The sequence below is a fragment of the Sphaeramia orbicularis genome, chromosome 12 (genome assembly GCF_902148855.1).
Source record: "Sphaeramia orbicularis chromosome 12, fSphaOr1.1, whole genome shotgun sequence".
Lineage (NCBI taxonomy): Eukaryota > Metazoa > Chordata > Actinopteri > Kurtiformes > Apogonidae > Sphaeramia > Sphaeramia orbicularis.
In genome coordinates this window covers 77,437,188-77,464,512 of record NC_043968.1, presented here as the reverse complement: position 1 = coordinate 77,464,512, position 27,325 = coordinate 77,437,188, and the positions used below count along the sequence as shown (strand labels likewise).

Here is a 27,325-nt window from a genome sequence, read left to right as displayed (position 1 = left end):
GTGTGTGTGTGTGGTGTGTATCAATCACCATCTTTCACTCTTGAAAGAGGTACACGCCAAGGATGCTCATTATCACCTGCACTCTGCCCTCTGCATTGAGCCGTTTGCACAAATGATTAGAAATAACAGAAATATTACTGGCATAAGAGCAGACGAAGAGGAGAAGGAATGGAAGCTTTGACAGTGTTCCAGCGAACCTGGTGTCGTCTTTTTAGACCGTTTCTGCTTCAACGCCACATTGGCTACGTTCTGACCAAAACAATGCAGCGTACGCGTGACGTCATCGCGCATGTGCAACGACGGCGGAATCAATAAGCAGAATCGTTAAGCAGATAGGCCAACGATTCCAAGGAATCGAGCTACTGAGATCCGGTTCTCAAAAAGAACCGGTTCTTGATTCCCATCTCTAACCGTAGCGCTGGGCTGAGGACACCTGAGAGTTTTATAGGAACTGGTGAAAGATTATAGATTTAAACCCAAAGATATGAACATTTATTAGACAAATACAGATGAATAAACCTGATCAATGACACATTTAGTCTGTTATGACTAAGGATGCACGATACTGGAAAAAAATGACATTGTGAATTTTATGAACCCTGTGATATATATTGCGATATGAAATAGCTGTGTGATGCCAGCGTAAATGGTCAGACTCATTAGTTGTGTTACATCTCGTTGTGGCGACAATTGAAAGGCACTGTCGGCACAGAACATGGGTTTCAGTTTCATCCGTCTGTAGCTGAAATAATTCCAGATAACTGACGCTGCTTTTCTTTTTGGCACCAGGTCGTCATTTACCTTGATTTTCTCTTGTTCGTTGCTCATTTTTCGATGTCGTTACCAGCGACTCACTCCAAACTGACTAAGAACGATTGTGATCGGTGGACCGCTGCGCACAGTGTGTGTCGCGTACCCTTTAAATTAGATGAGAATATGTTGTGTGACAGACAGGACGTCAGCCCATAATTCCACTTTAACTCTGTGGTTTATTCAGTGGAGTCGCTCAGACCACCCACAGTCACCTGTTCCAGCAGAACAGTCCAACAGTACCGGTGTCAGTCCAGACCCAGACCCATGTGTTCTGTCCCTCATATGATCCTGGCTCAAACATTTTAGGGCCTTTTGTCGTTTTTAAACTGTTTTCTGCAGCGTCGTGCACACAGACATTTGGAGTTCAGTTCTGTTTGGAGGCTTTCTGCGTTTCAGCGTTTCGCTCCAAACACATCAAACCTGATCTCCTCTGACAGTTCGATCTGTCACTAAACTCATCTGAGAAGCTTTGTTCTGAAGTCCGTAACCGTGTCGGATTTTTTCCTTCCATTGAACCCAGCGCTCGTCGGCTAAATAACAACTGACAGCGACTGCCACTCAGACGACCAGAGGAGCTGAGGAACCAGATGAAATCCATTTGTGTGCTGTCGGTGTTGTCGGCTCTGTGCTGCCGATGACAGACGCTGAATGGCTTTCATGTGCTCCTGTTTCTTCATGTAGAGTCAGGACAGAGCAGAGGGCATTTGGAGCCGGACCTGTGAGCTGGACTGGATGGAAATGTGCCCACGTCAGCGCTTTGTCAACCCACAGAGGAGGAGGAGGAGGACACGGCAGTGAGGAAGACGCTGGGTTTGCATAGATCCTATCAGGTGAGTCCGCCCTCAGACCTGACAGCCGGGATCCGCTCAACACTGAGCCTTTAACTGGACACTTAGGAACATCCTGGAGTCACTGGTCACTGTTCCGCTGGACATGTGCGCTAAAGTTTACTACGGAAGAGGATTAGGGCCACTGAAAAAAAAAAAAAATTATAGTCCAATATATATTTTTTATTATTATTATGAGAAAAAACTCAGAACTCTGACTTTTTTCTCAGAATTCTGACTTTTTTTTTTCAACATAATCATGACTTTTCCCCCCTCAGAATTCTGACTTTTTTCCCTCAGAATTCAGACTTTTGTTCTTGAAATTGTAACTTTTTTTTCTCAGAATTCTTTTTTCCCTCAGAATTCTGACTTCTTTCCCCATGCAGAATTCTGATGTTTTTCCTCAGAATTCTGACTATAAACTCAGAATTCTAACTCTTTCCCCTCAGAATTCTGCCTTTTTTTCCACAGAATTCTGGCTTTTTCTCAGAATTCTGTCTTTAAACTCAGAATTCTGACTTTTTCTTCTCAGAATTCTGACTTTTTTTCCCCTCAGAATTCAGACTTTCTGTCTTGAAATTCTGACTTTTTTCTCAGAATTCTGACTATAAACTCAGAATTCAAACTTTTTTTCTCAAAATTCTGACCCCCCCCCCAACAATTCTGACATGTTTTCCTCAGAATTCAGACTTTATTTCTTGAAATTCTGACTTTTTTGACAGAATTCTGACTTTTTGTCTTGAAATTCTGACTTTTTTTTTCTCAGAATTCTGACTGTAAACTCAGAATTCAAACTTGTTTTCTCAGAATTCTGACTGTAAACTCAGAATTCAAACTTGTTTTCTCAGAATTCTGACTTTTTCACTCCACAGAATTCTGACATTTTTTTCTTGAAATTCTGACTTTTTTTCCCCTTCAGAATTCTAACTTTTTTCTCAGAATCCTGACTTTTTTCTCATAATATTAATGATAAAAAATAATGGACCTTAATTTTTTTTCTTTTTTTCCAGTGGCTCTAATCCTCTTCCGTACTTTACCAATATTTACTAAATGTTGAAAAAACAGAAGTGTGTTATGTCGGTTTTTCCATTAAATCACAAATGTGATGATTTGTTTATTATTATTGCGAGATGTCACAAGAACATAAACGTAAACAAACATAAATCTGTGTTGTTTTGAATCTAGAATACTCGTTACCCTTCTATCTCCTACTAAATTCTAAACTGATTGGGTTTCCTGGTGTGTCCACACATACATGTTTGGTTTAAACTCTTCTTCTCTTGTTGTAACTTCCATCAAATTCTGATTTTTTTTTTTTTTTTTTTGTTCATGTGACTCTAGTTGGACTAAAAGTTCTTTCCACTGGGGTTTTGTGCAATATACCAATTTCACTATAGAGGGTATGCACGTGACGTCACCACTAGTGGAAGTCACCATGGCTCCGCCCACTGAGTGGCAGAAAGAGGGAGATGAGTGACAGCGTTTGTTTCAATACTGTCTAAACTGAAGAATAATATTTAATACAAAATGGGGAAGAGCTGTTGTGCGATTGATTGTATGAACAGGTTTGAAAAGCAGTCGGAGCTATCGTTTTACAGACACCGAAAGACAAAGAAAAGAGAAGTAGATGGATCCACAAATCCAGGAAACCAAACCTAGATCTGTGGATCCTGTTTGGTGTCAGCTAAAATTAATTTATGCTGTATTTTTGGGTCAAATCAGACCTGAAATGACGTATTGTTTTGGCTAACGTTACTTCTTAGTAAAGCTCTTGGTTTCATGATCAGATCTTTCATGGTTTTTGTCTTCGTTTTGTGATTCTGAACCTTGTGCTCCTACATGATTAGTAAACTAACTGAAACTGAGGCTAACCTCGTTTTAATACATGGGTACTGGAGAATAAAGCTACGACAACTTAATAATTGACAAGCAATTGATCAGTCGTTGCTCTAAGTCTGGATCATGGTGACATGTTTGCTGAAGACAGACCTTAGTGTTAGAGATAGGATGTCTACTCAGAGATTATTGTTGTAGGTTTCTCATAAAATACCATGAGGGGGCGCCATAGTTTGTAAAATTTAGTCTCTGATCCCCGTATAGTGTATCTGTCATATTTGTAATTCTTGTCAAAACTTATTCATTCGTATTCTGATAAAATACACACATTACATTTTATGTATGACTGAAGTCATTTAACAGTTTTACACATATTTATTTTTGCACAACTATATTCATTTTTTGCTCAGCAATATGTATTTTTTGCACGATATTTATTTTTTGCTCTACTATATTTATTTTTTGCTTAGCTATATTGATTTTTTGCTCAGCTATATTTATTTCTTGCACAACTATATTTATTTTTTGCTTAACTATATTTATTTTTGCACAACTATTTTTATTTTTTGCACAACTGCATTTATTTTTTGCTCAACTATATTTAGTTTTTTTGCACAACTATATTTATTTTTTGCACAACTATATTTATTTTTTGCACAACTATATTTTTACGCAACTATATTTATTTTTTACATAACTTTATTTATTTTTACATAACGATATTTACTTTTACACAACTATATTTATTTTTTTGCACAACTATATTTATTTTTTGCACAACTGTATTTTTACGCAACTATATTTATTTTTTACGTAACTTTATTTTTACATAACGATATTTACTTTTACACAACTATATTTATTTTTTTACACAAATATATTTATTTTTTGCACAACTATATTTATTTTTTTACACAACTATATTTAGTTTTTGCACAACTATATTTATTTTTACACAACTATATTTTTTACATAACTATATTTATTTTTACACAACTATATTTACTTTTACATAACTATATTTATTTATTTATTTTTTTTACAAATATATTTATTTCTTGCACAACTATATTTATTTTTTGCTTAACTATATTCATTTTTGAACAACTATTTTTATTTTTTGCACAACTGCATTTATTTTTTGCTCAACTATATTTAGTTTTTTACACAACTATATTTATTTTTTGCACAACTATATTTATTTTGACACAACTATGTTTATTTTTACATAACTATATTTATTTTTTTACACAACTATATTTATTTTTTGCCCAATTATTTTTATTATTTGCACAACTACATTTATTTTTGCATACCTGTAGGCTAATATGCACACATATCTGTCTAATGCACATGAATATTTGGACACTTCCTTACCCCACACACACCGTTCTGTGTGGAACCAACCCCCCCATCCACAGCCTCACATCCACAGATAAACACCCACTGTGGCGCTGCTCCTTCTGGCAGGTTTGGGCGTACGCTGCAGGATCAGGGAGGCACAAACAGGTGGCAGGTGACAAACTCACGTCAACACTTCATGAAAGGGACTAGGGCTGCGGATTCAAACCAAATGACTGCTTCAAACAAAAGGTGAGTCATGTTCCTTCTGGGAGTGTACAGTAGTTGTCAGCCCCTATTTCACCCGTTCCTTCCCTCGTGGGTCGGTCCCGCTCGTTGACAGCCGCTGTTCTTCGCTGAAGCCGTTTCTGTTGTGAGTCGTCATGCTTTTCCAGACTCTCCCTCTTCATGCATTGAATGATTTGTCTGTTTACACTTGACCCGTTCTCCTGCTGTTTGGGAAAAGATCATTTGTCTGCTTTGGAGCCGAAGTAGTCGTTTCACGTTACTTTAAAAATATCAAAGTTCAGATGAGAAAAACCCTCCTCTTACGTGCTTTCCTGGCACTCAGCCTGTAATTACCTGGGCTGCTGTGTTTTTAATTGGGATTATGTTACCTCGCTGTTTGACATCAGAGGAGGAACAGTCGCAGGTTTCCTTTAATATAATCGTTAAGTTTGCGTTCAGTCTGTCCACACATGGACAAAGGGGAAGATAATTATTACATCAGATTGATTGAATGTGCTTGATAACTTTGTAAAAGCTGTATTATATGTAATCCTATAACACAACCCCCACCTTCCCCGTCCCTCCCCCTGTGGATCACAATCCCTCTAAATGTTCCCCTAGTATTTGTTATGCCTCCTGTGCTCTATAATGTGAATATATGTTTATGTTGTTTATGTTTATGCATTTGGCAGACGCTTTTTTCCAAAACGACTCACAGGGGAAAACCAATCAAATCACTCAATCAATCAAATTTTATTTATATGGCGCCAGATCACAACAAAATAGTTCTCTCATGACGCTTTATATATAGAGTTGGTCAAAACCAGACTCTAAGCCAATTTACAGAAACCCAACAGAATCCTCCAGGAGCAAACACTTGTGACTGGTGACAGTGGAAGGAAAAACTTCCCTTTAACAGCAGAAACCTGGAGCAGACCCAGACTCCTGGAGGATGGACGTCTGCCTTGACCAGTTGGGGTTAAAGAGAGAGAGTAAAGAAAGAGAAAAAAGAGAGAGCGATAGAGATAGAGACTGGGGTAGAAGGGGGGAGTAGGGGGAGACACATGGAGGCAGTTGAGGATAAGTGAGTGTTGATGATGAAGGCAGGAGAGAGGCAGGACCACCGCAGCAGGTCCAGAGATAATCCTGGGAAAATCAGTGATAATCCTGGGAAAAACCTTATTAAAATATTTAAAATGGAATGTCTGCCAGTTCTAGGACAGGAGGTGCTCTCGGAAGAGTTGGGTCTTCAGGAGCTTCTTGAAGATAGGCAGGGATGACTCTGTTCTCATAGTGCTCGGTAGAACGTTCCACCAATGTGGAATGACCCATGAAAAGGGCCTGGATTGTCTTGTACAAGGTCTGGGGACCACCAGACTACGTTCCCCAGACGAGCGGAGTGGTCGTGGGGCAACATAAGCTTTTATCAGTGCACTTAGATAGGTAGGAGCAGACCCACTGAGAATTTTGTAGGCTAGGATTAACGATTTGAATTTGATGCAGGCAGAATGACCAGCATGTTTCTGTCTGTCTGTCCATCTTCATTTTGTTCCTGGAAATGTACCTGTATTTTTTCAGTATTTTCTCACCAAACTTGCACCACGTCCAAACCTTACCAGAAGAAACGCTGTGTTGTTACCAGCGACTCACTCCATGTGTAGGGGGGCGTGGTCTACTTCGGCAAACTGATGAAGAACAATTGTGATTGGTGGATGGCTGTGTGCAGTGTGTGGTTGAACTTAGATGAAAACATGTTGACTTCCTTTCCCTCCTACATTGCAGGATCTGTGATGTGACTATTTCGCACACGTACGTTGTGATAACGACGCTCAAACAATATATTGTTGTTGAGCCGCATTATGTAATAAATTCCCATTATGTAATAACAGTTCTAAATGTAATAAGAATGTCCCATCATCTTGTAATAAAGCCGCATTATGTAATAAACGGACGCATTTTGTAATAAACTACGTCAACGCATTATGTAGTAAATTTTTTTCACATTATATAGTGAGTTATTTCAAATTGAGAAATTTATTACAAAATGCACTTGACGCGTTTTTATTTTAAAAAATGTAATAACATGGTTCATTATATAATAACAATCCAAATTAATATAATTTCAGAGCAATTTAGAAGACATTAGTCACAGGAGCTACAGGTAATGGAATCACAACTTTAACCACACAGTTTAAAGATTAATTTAGCACATTACATTTTCCTGAAAATAAAAATGTGTCAAGTGCATTTTGTAATAAATTTCTCCAATTGTAATAACTTACTACATAATGCGAAAAAATGTACTACATAATGCATTGAGGTAATTTATTACAAAATGCGTCAGTTTATTACATATTGCGGCTTTGTTACAAGATGACGTGACATTCTTATTACATTTTGAACTTTTATTACATAATGGGAATTTATTACATAATGCGGCTCAACAGTACCTGTATTTTTTCAGTATTTTCTCACCAAACTTGCACCACGTCCAAACCTTACCAGAAGAAACGCTGTGTTGTTACCAGCGACTCACTCCATGTGCAGGGGGGCGTGGTCTGCTTCGGCAAACTGATGAAGAACAATTGTGATTGGTGGATGGCTGTGTGCAGTGTGTGGTTGAACTTAGATGAGAACACGGTGAATTCCTTTCCCTCCTACATTGCAGGATCTGTGATGTGACTATTTCGCGCACGTACATTGTCATAACGATGCTCAAACAATATATTGTGCAGCTCTGTTGCACAATGATGTTGACTTACATACGTCATTGGCTGCGATTCAGCTTGTGTTTTCATTGTGCAATCTACACATAGTAAACTTCATGTCGTACCCAAATTCATGTTGTACAGTGTGGCTTAATGTGAACTTATAAGCCATATTAAGAAGGCCCCATAGCCATATTAATTTAAATTGATTCATATAAACTAGGGCTGGGCAAGTTAATGCGTTATTACCACGTTAACGCATTCATTAAATAGCGCTGACAATTTTTTAAAATCTCCCGTTAATGCCGTTCTGCCTTTCAAGCAAGTCTTAGTTCATTTATACATACGGACTCTTATTTTGAAACTCATGCTTTTATTTTCACGCTCCACATGCACTAGAACCAAACGCCGGTGCCGGTGTAGGTGAGAGGAGAAAAGCCAGCCAACTTTCCGAGTAATGTTGAATCAAACTTTGTGTAACTCCTGTAGTTCAACGCCTGTATGTAGTTGCAGTTGGGGACAAAATTATTAGCCCCCCCTACAAAAACGTCATTGTTTTAAAGGTATTTCCCGAGTGCTTTTACACAGCGCAACACATTTTTAACACACCTAGTTTTATTTTGGATGCTTACATGATTTTAGTTTGCACACAAATGAAAATATTCCACAAAAAACAAAAAGTACCAGGGTCAAAATTATTAGCCCCCCTGATCCTACTAGTCAATTGTGTTTCCTTTTTGCTGGGTAACAGCCTGCAGTCATAGTATTTTTTTTATTACAAGTCTCTGACACTGTTTTTGAAGAATCCCAGCCCATTCTTCTTTGGCAAATCTCTCCAGCTCCTCCAGATTTGGTGGCCTTCTGGCATGGATGTTCTTTTTTAGGTCACCCCGAATATTTTCAATGGGATTTAAGTCCAGGCTCTGTGCAGGCCACTCAGTTCCATTCACTTTGGTCTTCTGAAGATAGCTCTTCACCAAGAGAGACGTAAGTTTTGGATTGTTGTCATATTGGAAGATGAATCAATGACCCAGACCCAGTGTTACTGCTGACTGCTTAAGGTTTTCTTTCAAAATCTCCACATCTTTCTTTGTTCATGATTCCTTCCACCTTGACCAGATTTCTAGTTCCAGATGCACTATAGCATCCCCACAACACAATACTCCCACCACCATGTTTCACTGTAGGGATGGTGTTCTTTGGGTTCTATGCCTCTCCCTTTTTTCTCCAAACATAAACGCTGCCTCTATGGCCAAAGAGCTCTAGTTTAGTCTCATCAGACCATAGGACACACTTCCAGTATGCATAATGTTTCTCCAGGTTGTCCTGAGCATATTTAAGTCTGGCTTAAAGGTGTCTCTTCTTCAAAAGTGGAGTTTTTCTTGGTCTGCATCCTCTCAGTCCATTCCAGTTCAGAGCTATAATGACTGTCTTCTTAGAGACTATGATTCCTGATGTGGCCAAGTCATTCACCAGTGTCAGCAGTTGTTCTGGGGTCTTTAAGGCGGCCTTACACTGTGCGAGTTTAGAGACGATTTCTCACTCGTGCGACTCTTTCTGGGATCGGGCCCGATGTGTCTCTAATCGTGTGTCGTGCTTCGTGCAGTGTACATGGGGTAAAGAGAAGCGATTAGCACCTCACGACCACCTCACGACCAGCAATCGTGTGTTCGCAAGGAAAACGGAGCTGTTTGAAATCCTGCTCGCTCCTCGTGAGTGTATCGTACTGTCAAAGCAGTGCCACGAACCGATGTGCCTCAAATTCTCACACTGTGCATGCGCGAACACAGACGCGTACAGTAGCGTACAAAAGCTAACAGTAGCTGGCTACTGTCCTAGTGCAGTTTAGCTGTTGCAGCTTACCTCTAGTTCTCTTTGCTGTAGGATGACAGCCCATACTGTCCACGTCTGGCCAACCGATGCCTGCACCGAACACATCGTTGTCTTTTCTTCTTTTTTGATTCCCCGCAGATAATGGCACATATTACCAAAGCAGCTCGTTGGTTTTTGTTTAGCACTACCATTTCGTGGCTCACGCCAATACACAATCGTCTATGCACTTTTACGGATTCCTTGGTATTTTTAACGTTGTATTTCCGGATACAACACTCGAACGTGTGGTGCGTCCTGTGGTGTATGGTCCTACAGTGTGAGCAGTCAGGTCGCATACGAGCGTCGGTCCGTGCAGTGTGAGAACATGAATCGTGAGCCTGACTGTACAACTGATTCGCACAGTTTGAGATGGAGCTGCGTGCAACGATCGAAATAATCGCACAGTGTATGTCCGCCTAGACCCATCTCTCACTAGTTTTCTTTCCAGGGTCTTTGAAATCTTTCACTTCCTATCTCTGCAAGGCTTGTTCTGTACTGTGTGGCTGTTTTTGAATTTCTGGATTATACTTCTCACTCCATTTCTTGACACTTGGAAATGCTTGGATTGCTTTGTGCATCCCTCTCCTGCTTTGTCTGCATCAATAATCATTTTTCTCAGGTCCAAACGGATTTCTCTAGTTTTGGGCATGGTGCGTTCTCAACTGACAGCTCAATGACTGAGGCTTTTATACCATGTTTTAACTTAAATGTTGAGTGAAATCACTTGATTCACCTGATCACTTTTAAACACATCACCTGTCAAGTTACAGCACATCATTGCACAAAAGTGGTTTGTGCCATGACTTAATAAATGGTCATTTCTTAAAGGGGGCTAATAATAATGTCCCTGGTTATTTTAGTTTTTTTATAAATAATGCTGTTTTGGTGTGCAAATATAAATAATTTGTGCCTTCTAAAGAAAACTAGTATGTTCAGAAATGCTATGTTGAAAATTCCTTGCTCTGTTAAAAAAGTACTTAGGAAAATCTTGAAGAAACTTAAAATTTCATAGGGGGGCTAATAATTTTGTCCTCAACTGTATCAATCATTCTGTTGTTTGCTAAATAATTTCACATGCAAACGTGTCGTACCGATAACTTCCTGCTTCTCGTAACCGATACCAAACACTAATAGTTCCCATTCTTCCAGTTGTTTTCTTCTTCTTTCCAGTCAGTGTTAAACTCTGTTAATAGTCCAATAAATACTTCTACAGATCATATCAAATACGTGACATTCCTGTAAATGAATCACATGCTGTGGACAAATGTTTGAACATATTGGAGGGATTCCACCCTTTAGAAGAACTGGAAGCTTTGACAGTGTTCCAGTGGACCTGGTGTCATCTTTTTGGACCGTTTCTGCCTCAACACCATGTTGGCTACGTTCTGACCAAAACAATGCAGTGTACGCGTGAGGTCATCGCGCATGCGCAACGAAGGTGGATTCGATAAGTAGGATTGTTAAGCAGGCAGGCAAACAATTCCAAGGAATCGAGCTAATGGGATCCGGTTCTCATAAAGAACCGGTTCTCGATTCCCAAGCCTAATTGTGATATATCGTATCATGATCCTAGTATTGTGATTTGTATCGTATTGTCAGATTCTTGCCAATGCACAGCCCTAATAATTATTGTGCATCCTTAATCATCACCATAAATTCAACCTCCGTATGTTTCCTTAGAGACCTGATACAGACAGATGAGGCTGTGTTCTGCTTCTCACATCTATTTTTTTGTTTGTTTGTTTTATTTTTCTTTTATGGGCTGAGCTGGCTGACAGGCAGCTGTCTGTACCGATAAGGCAGCAGCCGACACCAACTGTACTCCCACTCATCATTGCCCATTTTTCTGACACCTTTGCTTGTGCATCCTCTTTTATTTGGACATTTTACCAGGGAGTATCTCACACTACTTTTTTTTTTCTACTTGTCTTGTCCAGCGTCCTAACAGCAGAATGGTAGTCTGGTTCCTCCTGGTGCTGAACAAATTTGCCCCGCCAAGGGCAACTTCAAAAAGTATATGAAGCGCCCTTTGATATTCTACTGTGTTTATTATGAGTTTTGTTGAACCACATTTCAATGCCAGACCTGACATGGGGGTGGGGGGGGTGGGGGGGTAGAAGAAGGGGAGAGAACAAGAGAGAAGAAGGTGGTGAAGACCCTCACCAGAAAGTACCAACAATACAAACAGTAACAACCATGGAGACAATTATAATGGTGACAATAACTACAACCAGAACTGATTAAACTGGGCAGAGGAGAGAAGAAAACAAAACAAAACAAACAAAACTACATACATGCCAAAACGCATGGCGGCAACAAAGGCGGAATCGATAAGAAGAATCATTAAGCAGGCAGGCAAACGATTCCAAGGAATCGAGCTACTGCGATCCGGTTCTCAAAAAGAACCGGTTCTCGATTCCCATCCTTAATTGTGATATATCGTATTGTGATCCTAGTATTGTGATTTGTATCATATTGTCAGATTCTTGCCAACACACAGCCCTGATAACACTGGGTTACAGAAAAATGTTTTTTGCAAGTTGTCTAGGTTGTTTCAACTGAATCAGGACCATTTTGCACCGCTAAATCCAAAAATGACATCTGTTTTTCTCAATCAGGTCAGGTTTTTTTGCTAATTTGATTTTGAAAAATTTGATCTTCTCCCAAAATTGATTACATTTTTGTGACTTTATCAGTTGATTTTTTCTATAGTTCTCACCCAGAATAGGTTTTAAGAGAAAAAAAATCATTTTCTAACAGGATTCCTGTTAGGTACAATGGTGTATTCACCGCAGATGTAGCAGAATACGTCAGGCTTATTTTTGCAGGATCTTCTAGTCGAAGCCATTTCATTCACCTGTAATATTAAAAAAAACATTAATCATAAATTGGCAAAAGTAAAATCTTCAGAACTCGTTTATTACAAGAAATATGAAAGAATTTTGTATCATATGATGTGAAAATGCCCATAAATGTAAGCAAAAATGTTAAAAAGCCAATATGTAGCATAGTTCAGAAAGTTGACCTGATTGAGCAAAATTAATGTGATTTTTGGATTCAGCACACCAAAATGATCCTAAATCAGCTCAAAAAACTTCAACAATAAATTTGTTGTTGACCAGTGTAATTATTGTGCATCCTTAATCATCAGCATAAATTCAACCTCCGTATGTTTCCTTAGAGACCTGATACAGACAGATGAGGCTGTGTTCTGCTTCTCACATCTAGAGTAAACGGTTGAACCACACCAATCATTCATGTGTCCTCTGGCCTTCACTTGAAAGCTTCATCTTTGGTTACGGTTGCGTCCAGCCTGAGAAGAGCTCGGCCTTTCTCCTCGTCTTTCCTGGTCTCTTTGGTGGCGTAGGGAGGAGAGGCCGGATCACGTTACAGAAGGAGAGAGAGCGTAGTGAGCGTCTAACCTGCTCCAGACAGAGTGTTATTGCAGGTGTTCCAGAGAACTAACAGCTGGTGACGGCCGCTGCGTAGCTGCATACGTGGTGGCGCTGTAGTCACATGTCAACATGCCAGAACACACAGATTAGGATTTAAGGATCAGAGTTGGATGGGATGAAGTGCTTTCTTGGTTTAACCATCAGATCCACTGGTTTAATCTGGTATTTGTGTTAGACCAGGGGTGTCAAACTCATTTTAGTTCAGGGGCCACATTCAGCTAAATTTGATCTGCAGCGGGCCGGACTAGTAAAATAATAACATAATATAAAAATAATGACAACTCCAAATTTTTGTCTTTGTTTTAGGGTAAAGAAAAAACAACATTAAATAACACTGGTCAACAAGAAATTTATTGTTTAAGATGATTGTTTTTGAGCTGATTTAGGATCATTTTGGTGTGCTGAATCCAAAAATCACATTAATTTTGCTCAATCAGGTCAACTCTCTGAACTATGCTACATATTGGCTTTTTAACATTTTTGCTTACATTTATGGGCATTTTCACATCATATGATACAAAATTCTTTCATATTTCTTGCAATAAACGAGTTCTGAAGATTTTACTTTTGCCAATTAATGATTGTTTTTTTTTAATATTACAGGTGAATGAAATGGCTTCGACTAGAAGATCTGGCAAAAATAAGCCTGACGTATTCTGCTACATCTGCGGTGAATACACCATTGTACCTAACAGGAATCCTGTTCTGTTCAAACCTATTTTGGGTGAAAACTATATAAAAAAAATCAACTGATAAAGTCACAAAAATGTAATCAATTTTGAGAGAAGATCAAATTTTTCAAAATCAAATTAGCAAAAAAACCTGACCTGATTGAGAAAAACAGATGTCATTTTTGGATTTAGCGGTGCAAAATGGTCCTAATTCAGTTGAAAAAACCTAGACAACTTGCAAAAAACATTTTATTGTAACCCAGTGTTATGAAAATACTTACTTTTATGAACTATCCAAACAAAAAAGATGTAAATACCCTGAAAAAAATGAAATTTCTTGAGAAAAATAAGTGCAATTTTAACAATATTCTGCCTCCACTTATCATTTCTACATGTGCATTATGGATCAGATCTATGAAGATGCTAAACACTGAGTAACAGACAGAAGATAGTTAACATTGTGCTTAATTTTCTTTAGACATTTCAGGTTGTTCATATTTTTCAGGTAATTCACATTTTATTGTTACAGGATACTTTGTAAATGTAAATATTTTCAGAATTTAATGTTATTTTTTGCACTAAAACAAATAAACAAACTTGAAGTTGTTAATTCAAGATTTTTTGCTTAATTCATTTTTTTTTTGCTAAATTTAAGATTTGGGTTTTTTTTTTTACTTCATTGAAGATTTTTTTGGCTTAATTCAACATTTTTTCCTTAATTCAAGCTAATTTTTTTATTTTTATTTATTTATTTTTTTTGCTTAATTCAATTCAAGACTGTGGAATTTTTGACTTTGCAAAAACATCCCAAGGGCCGGACTGGCCCCTTTGGCGGACCGCATTTGGCCCCTGGGCCGCATGTTTGACACCCCTGCTTTAGACTTTTTGCTGCATGTGTGTTTGAAGGAGGTTTAGGAGGTTTGATTCCATTGGTCAAATCCACCACAGGTCATCCACAGAATACTGAATATGTTTGGTACAGGCAGGTATCTACACTATATTGCCAAAAGTATTTGTAAGTATTGAGTAATTCCGTTACTAATTCAATTACTTTTTTGGGAAATTAGTAACTGTAACTAACTAGAAAAGCACTCTGAGAGTGCAGACGTCCACCAAGGCAGATCAGTCCCCACCCCCGATCACCACCAAAATTTAATCATTTGTTCCTTTTGCCAGTATCAACATTTCCTCAAATTTTCATCCAAATCCGTCCTTAACTTTTTGAGTTATCTTGCACACAGACAAGCAGACAAACAAACCAACGCCGGCAAAAACATAACCTCCTTGGCGGAGGTAATTACTTTTTAAAAGTAATTTGCCCAACACTGCTAAGACCAGAGCAGCGCCTCAGTCCTGTTTCCTCGTATCTCCATCAGCCTTCATCCTCTGCTTGTCAACACACATCAGACACACCATTATGGGCGGAGACAGGACAGAGTGGGCGGGGAGTGGACGCTGTCACTCAGTCCAAAGTGAAGATAAAAAGCATAATGAGTCCCTATCAGGCTGAACTGTGCAGCTCGTTCGGTACAGTTAAGATACGTTTGTGTACACCGTAAAAAAAATCCTGTTGTTTTTATGGGAAAAAACTGGCAGCTGTGGTTTCCAGAACAATACTGTAAAAAACACATCCAACTGTAAACATATTTACGGAGTAACATGTAGATTTAACATTTTAAACATGCAGATTTAACGTTTTAAACATGTAGATTTAACATTTTAAACATGCAGATTGAACATTTTAAACATGTAGATTGAACATTTTAAACATGTAGATTTATCGTTTTAAACATGCAGATTTAACATTTTAAACGTGTAGATTGAACATTTTAAACATGCAGATTTAACATTTTAAACATGCAGATTTAACATTTTAAACGTGTAGATTGAACATTTTAAACATGCAGATTGAACATTTTAAACATGCAGATTTAACATTTTAAACATGTAGATTTAACATTTTAAACATGCAGATTTAACATTTTAAACGTGTAGATTGAACATTTTAAACATGTAGATTGAACATTTTAAACATGTAGATTTATCGTTTTAAACATGCAGATTTAACATTTTAAACGTGTAGATTGAACATTTTAAACATGCAGATTGAACATTTTAAACATGTAGATTGAACATTTTAAACATGTAGATTGAACATTTTAAACATGTAGATTTAACATTTTAAACATGCAGATTGAACATTTTAAACATGCAGATTGAACATTTTAAACATGCAGATTGAACATTTTAAACATGTAGATTTAACATTTTAAACATGTAGATTTATCGTTTTAAACATGCAGATTTAACATTTTAAACATGCAGATTTAACATTTTAAACATGTAGATTTAACATTTTAAACATGCAGATTTAACATTTTAAACATGCAGATTTAACATTTTAAACGTGTAGATTTAACATTTTAAACATGTAGATTTAACATTTTAAACATGTAGATTTATTGTTTTAAACATGCAGATTTAACATTTTAAACATGTAGATTTAACATTTTAAACATGCAGATTTAACATTTTAAACATGCAGATTTAACATTTTAAACGTGTAGATTGAACATTTTAAACATGTAGATTTAACATTTTAAACATGTAGATTTATTGTTTTAAACATGCAGATTTAACATTTTAAACATGTAGATTTAACATTTTAAACATGCAGATTGAACATTTTAAACGTGTAGATTGAACATTTTAAACATGTAGATTTAACATTTTAAACATGTAGATTTATTGTTTTAAACATGCAGATTTAACATTTTAAACATGTAGATTTAACATTTTAAACATGCAGATTGAACATTTTAAACATGCAGATTGAACATTTTAAACATGCAGATTGAACATTTTAAACATGTAGATTTATTGTTTTAAACATGCAGATTTAACATTTTAAACATGTAGATTTAACATTTTAAACATGCAGATTGAACATTTTAAACATGCAGATTGAACATTTTAAACATGTAGATTTAACATTTTAAACATGTAGATTTATTGTTTTAAACATGCAGATTTAACATTTTAAACGTGTAGATTGAACATTTTAAACATGTAGATTGAACATTTTAAACATGCAGATTTAACATTTTAAACGTGTAGATTTAACGTTTTAAACATGTAGATTTAACACTGGATTTAACTGGTAAATGGTCTGCACTTTTTCAGTACATTTTCTCCACCTTCATGGTGTCCAAAGCACTTTCCAAAACCACCAGGTCCAACTGGGTCCAGTTCAGGGTTCAGTGTCTTCCATGGACACTTGGACACATGGACAGTCAGAGCCAAGATTCAAACCACCAACCCTTTGGTTATTGGACGAGCCGCTTTACCAACTCTACCAACCCATTCATTTACAAATTTAAAATGTTATATTATTAAATGTTTACTTTTGTATAACTTTACACACACACACATATATATATATATATATATATATATCAAATATGCCGTTATTTCAACATTATGGTCTTGCATTTTAAACGGCACCACACTGTTTTTCAATGTACAGTTTTATTTTCTAAAAACAATAGAAATCCATCATGTCTACATCCAAATCTGCTTTTGTTCACATACTCTTCTGGTAAAAACTACAGCTATATTTGATTCAATCGTTAACACAAAAATCTTTTCAGATAAACAACTTTGCATTGTATTGTCACTTACAGTTTTTTTATGTTGCAATTTTACAACTTTTTGGTGTTAATTCTACAGTCATTTTTTACAGTGTAGATAACGGAGAAACCCCCAGACCACCTGATCCATGCCTGTTCCACACCGTACGTCTGATTCCCATTTGCAGCTCTGAGCTACACAGCGTTTGTCAACCTGCGTAATGTCGTTTTGGAGCCACACAACACTAGTTCTATTGTAGCACATTTAATTAATGATTTGAGCACAGGCCGTCTAAAAGATAAGCAGCTTTTGTCTCCAGGGCCAACATTTTGTGGCTTCACTGGTTTCCTGATTAAAATTTTAACTGAAAAACGGTTCATTTAAATACCCACACAGACGTTCACATACGGGTTTTTCTACAATTAAAGCCTGTTTTCTGCATCTGGACCCAAAGCGGTCCAAATGGTGGGTGTTCCCCCCCGACTTTTAAATGCTGTATTTATTTTACTTTTTGAAAGCACTTCAAATTAAGCAGTCAGTAACCTTGGGTGGACCGTTCATGGGAGCACAAGTGGGTGAGAGGGGAAGCAGGGAGAAGAAGAAGAAAAAACCTCCAATGTGAAAACGACTGGAACTCCCAGGGTTTTCAAAACAGAACCCAAGATTTCATTACACATACCTGAAGGACTAAGGGCATGGAAAAAACCCCTCCCACATACAAGCGCAGGATTCACAGCAGCTGCTTCAGACACAGAAATAATACCAATAATGTAAACGCATGTAACAGAGACAACCGGGTGCCAGTAGAACGGCGCTGGAGAACCTGTGGACCGGGCCGGACCCTGGTCATCAATCACAGACATGAGGCCCTCTGTCACTCTGACAGACCCAGAGGGGGCGGGGCTGTTTGGCTGGGGCAGGGGCAGGGGCAGGGGCAGGGGCAGGGGCAGGGGCAGGGGCTAGGGCTGGGGCTGTTTTCTCAGCTCTGACTACAGCTTCTTGTTCACATTAGACTGGGACTCCTCCAGTTCACTCAAGACTATTAAAGCATCATGTCATCAGCGGTGAAGTAACGTGAGACGCCTTCACTCGCCACTACGAGTCCGACCGAGTCCGACCGAGTCCGACCGAGCCAAACGTTTAGTTCATTGGACAAAAATAAATAAATTTGCAAACAAATTAGATTTTGAACTGTTTTTTTTTAACTTATATTTTATTGTTTCATTTTTTAAATTTTACAACACAAGCATTTAGAACATAGTGTCAGCTGTCCTCCTGTACTTTGTCCATTTTTTTTTCCATCAGTCTTCATGTGTTGCTTCACTGGACAAAAATTATTTTTTGGTGTAGTCATATTTATTAGGGTAACTGTTAGGTTAACCTCTTCTGCCTCCTCCTCTTCTTCTTCCTTCTCCTCTTCCTTCTCCACCCCCTCCTCTTCCTCCTCTTCTTCTTCCTCGTCTTCCTCCTCCTTCTCCTCCTCCTCTTCTTCTTCTTCCTCCTCCTCCTCTTCCTTCACCTCCTCTTCCTCCTCTTCCTCCTTCTCATCCTCTTCTACTTCTTCCTCCTCCTCCTCCTCCTCTTCTACTTCTTCCTCCTCTTCTTCTTCCTCCTCCTCTTCCTTCTCTTCTTCCTCCACCCCCCTTCTTCTTCCTCTTCTTCCTCCTCCTTCTCCTCCTCCTCCTCTTCCTTCTCCTCTTCCTCCTCTTCTTCTTCCTCCTCCTCCTCTTCCTTCACCTCCTCTTCCTCCTCTTCTTCCTCCTCCTCTTCTACTTCTTCCTCCTCTTCTTCCTCCTCTTCCTTCACCTCCTCTTCCTTCTCCTCTTCTTCCTCTTCTTCTTCTTCCTCCTCCTCCTCTTCCTTCACCTCCTCTTCCTCCTCTTCTTCCTCCTCTACTTCCTTCTCTTCTTCTTCCTCCTCCTCCTCTTCCTTCACCTCCTCTTCTTCCTCCTCCTTCTCCTCCTTCTCCTCTTCCTTCTCCTCTTCCTCCTCTTCTTCCTCCTCCTCCTCCTCCACTGTCTTCCTCACACACAGATCATCTCATCTTAAAGGTCAGTAATTTAATAAAACCAGTCTATTTGTTTTTATAAGTGTTATTCTCTTTCGGACACAACTTTTTCAGTTTTAAAAACCCTTTAAAAAGGATGTTTTTGTGCTTTTTGGGGCTTGATCAGATTAAATGTGTTTGAATACATTTCAATGGGAAAAAATTCATTTACAAAATGTGTAAATTGCAAAATGAGCACAGCCATGGAACAAATTAAATTCGATTTTTATACTGGATTAAAAATCAGAATGGAATCAAAACTCCAGTGTTACAATATTAAACTCAAATGACAGTTTTTGTATTATTTATATTTTTTTCCAGGTGAGTAAAGCTTTGATCCTGGGTTTGTGTCCATGGGTTTGTCGTTTGTGTTGTTTTATTCGAGTGCAGGGCCAGATTAACACTTCATTGTACCCTGGGCAACAATATTCAAGGGCCCCATCATCACAACCCCAGGATCCCTATAATCTGGTAAAATACAGAATAAGTTCCAGGAAAATATGTAAATATACCCCATACTTCAATATCTAACTATCATCAAATGCATTTTGATGTACAAATGTGTAAATGCTCGTAGAACTACAAGTGCACCACTATAGCCTCTTGTCAAGGCCACTCACTTGCATATGATGATATGAAAACAAAACACATTAGCATCAGTATAAACTAAAATTGATCCACTACATTAGAAAGAGAGGGAAGTGTCCTCCATTTTCACAAAAAATAAATAAGAAACCATTTCCAAAGTATCCAGTATTTATTTAAGAACACTTTTTGCCAACACAAATGTATTGAATCGTCAGAAAAAGCCCACAGACAAAACACAAACATAATCTGATAGAATCAGATATGAATTTTAAACAGAAATCCCCTTGTCACCTCAGAATTCAACAAGAGAGTTAAAGTAAGGCTACGTTTACACGGCAACACTAAGATCCAATTCCGCAAAGATTTCTCCTTTGCGTTATAAAATCATTCCGCGTTAAGACGAAGCCGCTATGATAACGATCTGCGTTCACATGAGTCCGCGAGGACGGCTGAATACGCTGTAGTGGCCATGCCAGACCAGTAGCTGGCGATGTAGAGCTGTAGTGAAACAGTGGCGGTAAAACACGTGCCTGCGCACAAACAGTTTCCGGTTTAGACAGCCTTTAAATGAGAAGAAGAAGAAAAGGCGGATAACACTATTTACAAACAACAATGGCGAGTGGTAGAACGAAGATGCAGGACTTCTTTGTCTGGACAGACGATGAAGTTGGGTTGTTGCTGGATGTGGCCCTGAATTATAAAAGTTGGCAGCACGTATTTTGTTCTGACACCGGCCATTGTTGTTGTGGTTGTTCCTTCTTTTTCTGCAGCTTTATTGTGTCATAGAGGCTGGCAAACCAGCTTGGAGGCGCATTACCGCCACCAACTGGCCCGGAGTGGGTTAACTGGCGGTTCTTGGCTGCGCGCGCATGCGGTGACGTCATATTTTACCCCGGAACGCTCCGACTCGCGTTAACACAGAGCTGGAATGCGGAGCGTATCGATAACGTTCCACCCTGGACCCTGGTATCAAAAGTTTCCAGATTCAGGCACTCTAGGCACCGTTTCCATGTTAACAGAAGGCTAATCCGCGATGAAATCTTCCCGGAGTCGACTGAATCCGATGCCGTGTAAACGGCCCCCAAGTGCAATGTAAACATTTTGAAATCTGCTTTCTCTCAACAATAAACATATCTCAACATTTTCATGGAGCCACCACAAGGAAAAAATAAATATAATGCAGTATAATCTGCTGTTATGATTCACGCACGTCGCGTATGTGGCATAGTTCTTGACCTCTCACATCCCGCTCAGTGCACGCACGTTGATTTGCGTCACCGCTGATTCGCTTTTTGGACTGACCAATGAGGAGAGGGTCTCAGCTCACGGTCACAGACAGCAGGAGCAGGGTTTCTGTGCAGTGCAATGGCTCCGGGCAGCGGACAGTTTCATTTATAAGCAAAAGATAACCAGATGTTTTCATTATGCCCGAGCTACCCAGGGCCCTTCAGAGGTCGCGGGCCCCTGGGCAATTGCCCGGTTGCCCATATGGTTAACCCGGGCTTGTTCGGTTGTGGTGCTGGTGAAAGCTGCAGGCTCATGGAAGCCTTCTGTATGTGAGTGTGTGGTGGGAACATTCTCTGCTGGTAACATTATAACTGTAGGCAGTAAACTGGGCTAAAGCAAGCAAAACAGAGCACACAGAGACAGACTGTCCTCAGGGGCACAGCCAAAGATTAGTCCCTAAAAGTGAACCTGAACTGGGGTTCAGAAGGGCAGGAGCGCAGGGACATGTATGGAGGTGGGGGTCGGGAATCTTCTAGTAAAGACAAAGCCCAGAGGGTTTGTACTCTGATCTATCTTTATCTGTGTAAACATGTGTGTCCAGTGCATTTCATCTGAGGCCTGTTCAGGATATGTATGTATGAGACTGAGACAGATATGACCGAGCATCTGCTGGAACATGGAAGTGTTCATTTTCCTTCAAACCACTGCTTTTCAGCCCACTGGACTACATGTCTCAGGGGGTCAGTGAGCTTCTAATCCAGTGGTTCCCAACCTTTTGTGGCTCGTGACCCCATTTTAACGTCACAAATTTCTGGCGACCCCAGACATTTAAATGGAGACTTTTTTTTTTTTTTTTTTTGCTAAAATTAATTTATTTTTGATCATGTAATAGTTTGCTATACTATGTTGTAAATAAACATTCATTTTAGACGACGTTTAGTCTGTATATGTATATTATTACGGACGGATTTAGGACCACATATGAAAGTGGTCCAGGTCAAATATAGGACTACATGTCAAAATGGTCCGGGTCGGATTTAGGACCGCATATGAAAGTGGTCCAGTCAGATTTAGCACTGCATATAAAAGTGGTCGGGGTCAGATTTGGGACCACATATGAAAGTGGTCCGAGTCAGATTTAGGACCACAAATGAAAGTGGTCAAGGTCAGATTTAGGACCACATATGAAAGTGGTCTGGGTCAGATTTAGGACCCCATATGAAAGTGGTCCAGTCAAATTTAGCACTGCATATGAAAGTGGTCCGGGTCAGATTCAGGACTGCATATGAAAGTGGTCTACGTCAGATTTAGGACCCCACATGAAAGTGGTCTGGGTCAGATTTAGGACCACAAATGAAAGTGGTTCGGGTCAGATTTAGGCCGCATATGACAGTGGTCCAGGTCAGATTTAGGACCATATATGAAAGTGGTCAAGGTCAGATTCAGCACCACATATGAAAGTGGTCTGGGTCAGATTCAGCACCGCATATGAAAGTGGTCTGGGTCAGATTTAGGACCACATATGAAAGTGGTCCGGGTCAGATTCAGCACCACATATGAAAGTGGTCTGGGTCAGATTTAGGACCACATATGAAAGTGGTCTGGGTCAGATTCAGCACCGCATATGAAAGTGGTCCGGGTCAGATTTAGGACCACATATGAAAGTGGTCTGGGTCAGATTCAGCACCACATATGAAAGTGGTCCGGGTCAGATTTAGGACCACATATGAAAGTGGTCTGGGTCAGATTCAGCACCACATATGAAAGTGGTCCGGGTCAGATTTAGGACCACATATGAAAGTGGTCTGGGTCAGATTCAGCACCGCATATGAAAGTGGTCCGGGTCAGATTTAGGACCACATATGAAAGTGGTCTGGGTCAGATTCAGCACCACATATGAAAGTGGTCCGGGTCAAATTTAGGACCACATATGAAAGTTGTCCGGGTCAGGTTAGTCCTGTTCACACTGTCTTTAACAGATCAGATCCAGGTCACACATGGACCCAAACCTCAGACTTGGTCCACATTAGTCTTCAGTCTTGGACTTATGGAACAGCCTTTGTACATGGAATCCTTGAGCTGTTCTCAGTCTTCGTATGTTCCTTCAGAAACCCAGTAAGTCTCTCCTCTCTTGTTCTCAGAAGTTAATTTATGCACCGTTCCGAGTGCAAAATGAGTTCATCGTCCTCCTGATGTTCTCAACCCCAGTGAGTTGACTTGAAGTTTGAGTGCGTCCAATCGTTTGTCCACCCGCTGTCTGTCTGTATTAGACACAGGCTGACAGGACAGCTGTGTCTGGGCCTGGTCCTGGTCCTGGTCAGTGTGAAGCCGGTGTGCCTTTGGAATCGATCTGGCATGGCCAATGAATGTTATGTGCCTTATTTGACTGAGTATTCTGTCTGTGCGCTCCAGTGTCTGATCCTGACATCGGATCCAAAAGGGGAATCAGCAGCGAGGAATGTGGAAGACTTTGATGGGAGTGCAGGGTTAATGCGCTGTGTGAGGAGAACACCAGGACACACAGGGCATCATTCATGGAACAACAGGATGAGCTGGACTCAGGCCTCTGTGAAGGACAAGCCCAAATCAGAAGAGGCTGAGATGGTGAGAAAGCAGTGAAGATATTAAAATGGACTTCAGCCTGTGTTTCACTGCAGACAGTTTGAAGACACTGTATTTCATATTTTGTCTGGTCAACTTTATTTCATTTTTTTTTTAAACTTTTTTTTTTTTTCGTTATTTTTAACCCGCCACCACCACACCTCCTCGGGGGGCAACTTTATTTTTTAATTGCAGCTTGTGCTTAACAAGTGACCAGTAACAGTTTCAAGTTTACACTCATATTGTCATCCGTTCCTTGCTAGTTCACATATACAGGGTGACACAAAAAAACAGGAACTTTTTAACAATCCAATAAAACCAAGAGTGATGGAAGAAAAATATTTTATTCATAGTAATTGAAACCTTAAAACATGCCATTTAAGAAACAATGATGGAATTTTCATTTTTTCAAATTACAGGGTGACCCAAAAAAACTGGAATTTTTGAAGTGCATATTGGCAGACACGAGCAAGTGGCAGCACTGCGAGACAGTGACCTTGAGCAAGTAAACACACCCCCATTTTAGTAACCATTGGCGGCTGTGCGAGAATTGTTCGGTAACCGTGTGATCTCAAGATTCGGTAACGTTCCCTGGCCCCCTAGATCGCCAGATTTGTCCGTTTGTGATTTTTTCTTGTGGGGCTATCGCAAGAGTAAAGTGTACACGACTCGAGCAAGAACTCTGGATGAGTTAAAACAGAGAATTCAGGATGAAATTCACAGTATCCCAGCTGAGATGTTGCAGCGGTCAATGAGGAATCTCAACAGCAGATTTCAAGAATGCATTTGTACAGGAGGACGCCATCTACAGGAAGTCATTTAAAAAAAATGAAAATTCCATCATTGTTTCTTAAATGGCATTTTTTTAAGGTTTCAATTACTATGAATAAAATATTTTTCTTCCATCACTTTTGGTTTATTGGATTGTTAAAAAGTTCCTGTTTTTTTGTGTCACCCTGTACATAGAGGGAGGGGTTCATATAAACAAAAGTGCACAGAGACAGGACTTAACAAAGTGACAGGCTGACACCAACAGTGGGACAGAACGGACATAAGACAAGATAAATGGACAGACAAAATAAGAGATTTCTGTTCGAGATACTAATGTCGATCAGATGTATTGCATTGCTGTAAGTGTGGTGTGTGTGTATATTTATGTTAATGATGAGTGGGAGTGAGGTGTGGAAGTTGAATGCAGAGATAGAAAAGTTGGTGTTGGGGGGGGGGGGGGGGGGGGCAAGGGAGTATGTGTTCTGTTCTGATGATATAAGCGGTTTTCGGTGATGTTTGTTTTAAAAAACTTATGAATGGGTTCCAGTTGTTCTCAAAGGTTGACATATGCTTCTTCTGGAGACTTTATTTCCTTTAATACTATGCATCTACATGTAACACTTTCAAGAAGAAGCTGGGACAGTAAAATATTCACTGAACTCACCAAGTGTTTCAGGTGTGGTTTGCATATGTCGCGTTAACTGAAAATATTCTATCATTGACAGATGTTTTTTTTAAATGATGGAAAATTCTGAAGGCCATCCTGTCATTTTGACAGAAATACTGACAGTAATCTACCAAAGAAAGTTTTCACATAACACTGTGAACAGAACCTGATCACTGCTCTGTCTCTCTCATCAAACAGTCCATAATAGCGTCCTATAGGGATGGGAATCGAGAACCGGTTCTTTTTGAGAACCAGATCCCAGTAGCTCGATTCCTTGGAATCGTTTGCCTGCCTGCTTAACGATTCTGCTTATCGATTCCACCTTTGTTGCGCATGCGTGATGATGTCACACGTACACTGCATTGTTTTGGTCAGAACGTAGCCAACATGGTGTTGAGGCAGAAACGGTTTAAAAAGATGACACCAGGTCCACTGGAACACTGTCAAAGCTTCCATTTCTTCAAAAGGGTGGAATCCCTCCGATATGTTCAAACATTTGTCCACAGCATGTGAATCATTTACTGGAATGTCACGTATTTGATACGCTACTTTGCGGCGATTGTGAATGTAGCGGCAGAGTGAACACTGGGCCCAGTTCCGGTTCCGGTGTGGGCAACAAACGTTGTACCCCCGCAAATACAAGTTTCTGAAGGTAGGGGAAAGGAAATGAGGTGCACAACAACGGGAGACGGGCCAAGTCGACCTGGTTTCACAGAGTGGAAATGCGGCAATAGAGGAATTAGTAAAGCATCTTTAGTTTCATTTTCACTGCACGATCCCCCCCCCCAACGAACCAGGCTTGGCGTCATCTGTTATTATTATTTGTACATACAGAATATGTTGTATTTTCTGTGTAGATGTAAATATAAAACACAGTTAATTCAAACACACCTGTTTGTACTCTTTTATTCCCTCACCCAATGAGAATCGATAAGGAATCGGGATCAATAAGCAAAATCGATAATGGAATCGGAATCGTTGAATTCTTAACGATTCCCATCCCTATGGGCTGCATTACAAACTAGAAAAGCACTTGGAGAGCGCAAACCTCTGCCCCCCCCCCCCCCCCCCCCCCCCCCCCCATGAAGTGAGTAATTACTAGCATTAGAATATGTTAAAATGTGAGAAGACGTCAGACTAGCAGCATTAAAAATGTTTTTATTTTATTGTTTTCATATCACTTTCTGATATTGGGTTTTAAACATATGTTTCTTTACTTCAAAAATTAAATGCATGGATATTTTTGTAATTCCATAGGAAAAAAAAACCTTGATTGCATTGTTTTTTTCATGCCTAAGGAGGAATAAAAACACTGAATAAAAAAATCTTGACTAAGGTTCTCACAATTCATGCATGAAAGGGTTAAAAATAGGTTCATAAAAATGTTCAGTTGCGTTGTTTTTTTTAATGCCTGGAGGAATTATAACACTTAGGAAAAAAATTCAAACTTCATGAACTATTAGGGTCCAAATACACAAATAAATGAAGTAAAGACTAATAAAAGTGGGTTCAGATAAACACGAGCCCTTTAAGTAAAGTACAGATAGGTAAAAATGTACTTAAGTACACTAATGAAGTACAAATACTCAGTTCCATTCCACCTCTGCTTATCAGTGAAGCCTATAATCCACCACAGCTGTTGGACTGTAAACACAGTTCAGACCGGTCCTTCTGTAACCCTTCCCTCTGCTGTCGTAGCCTTTCTCAGTCGGTGCCGGTAGCCTGTGTTTTCTACAGATGACATCATGGGTTTCAGGTTGCTGCTGCGGGTTTGATTCCCATGGGCCTGGGTCTAGCCTCCGCTTCAGATGTGCGCTGTGAACAGACGTCCCCTGTGTTCAGCCTCAGTCAGCTGACCTCTGGGCCACCTCAGCCTCTTACTGCCACAGTTCAGATGTGCAGACACACCAGGCAGATGTGCACTCCGCTATTCTCTTCCTCTTCTAAGTTTGTTGGTATTTGTTTTCAGAGCTGAACGGTTTTAAGTGCAGGTGAAGGTTTAACGCTCATTTCCAGAGAAGCTTGGACATTTACCTAAAATGT

At 39.5% G+C, this 27,325-nt stretch overlaps 1 protein-coding gene across 1 annotated transcript in view; it reads left to right on the top strand.

The window, feature by feature from the left end:
* Positions 1-1,578: 1,578 nt before the first annotated feature.
* bmpr1bb (bone morphogenetic protein receptor, type IBb) overlaps positions 1,579-27,325 on the top strand; it is a 183,335-nt gene continuing 157,588 nt past the window's right edge. The window contains exon 1 of the mRNA XM_030151094.1: positions 1,579-1,643. The gene's annotated coding sequence lies outside the window, so the exon portion shown is untranslated. The remainder of the gene's footprint in view (positions 1,644-27,325) is intronic.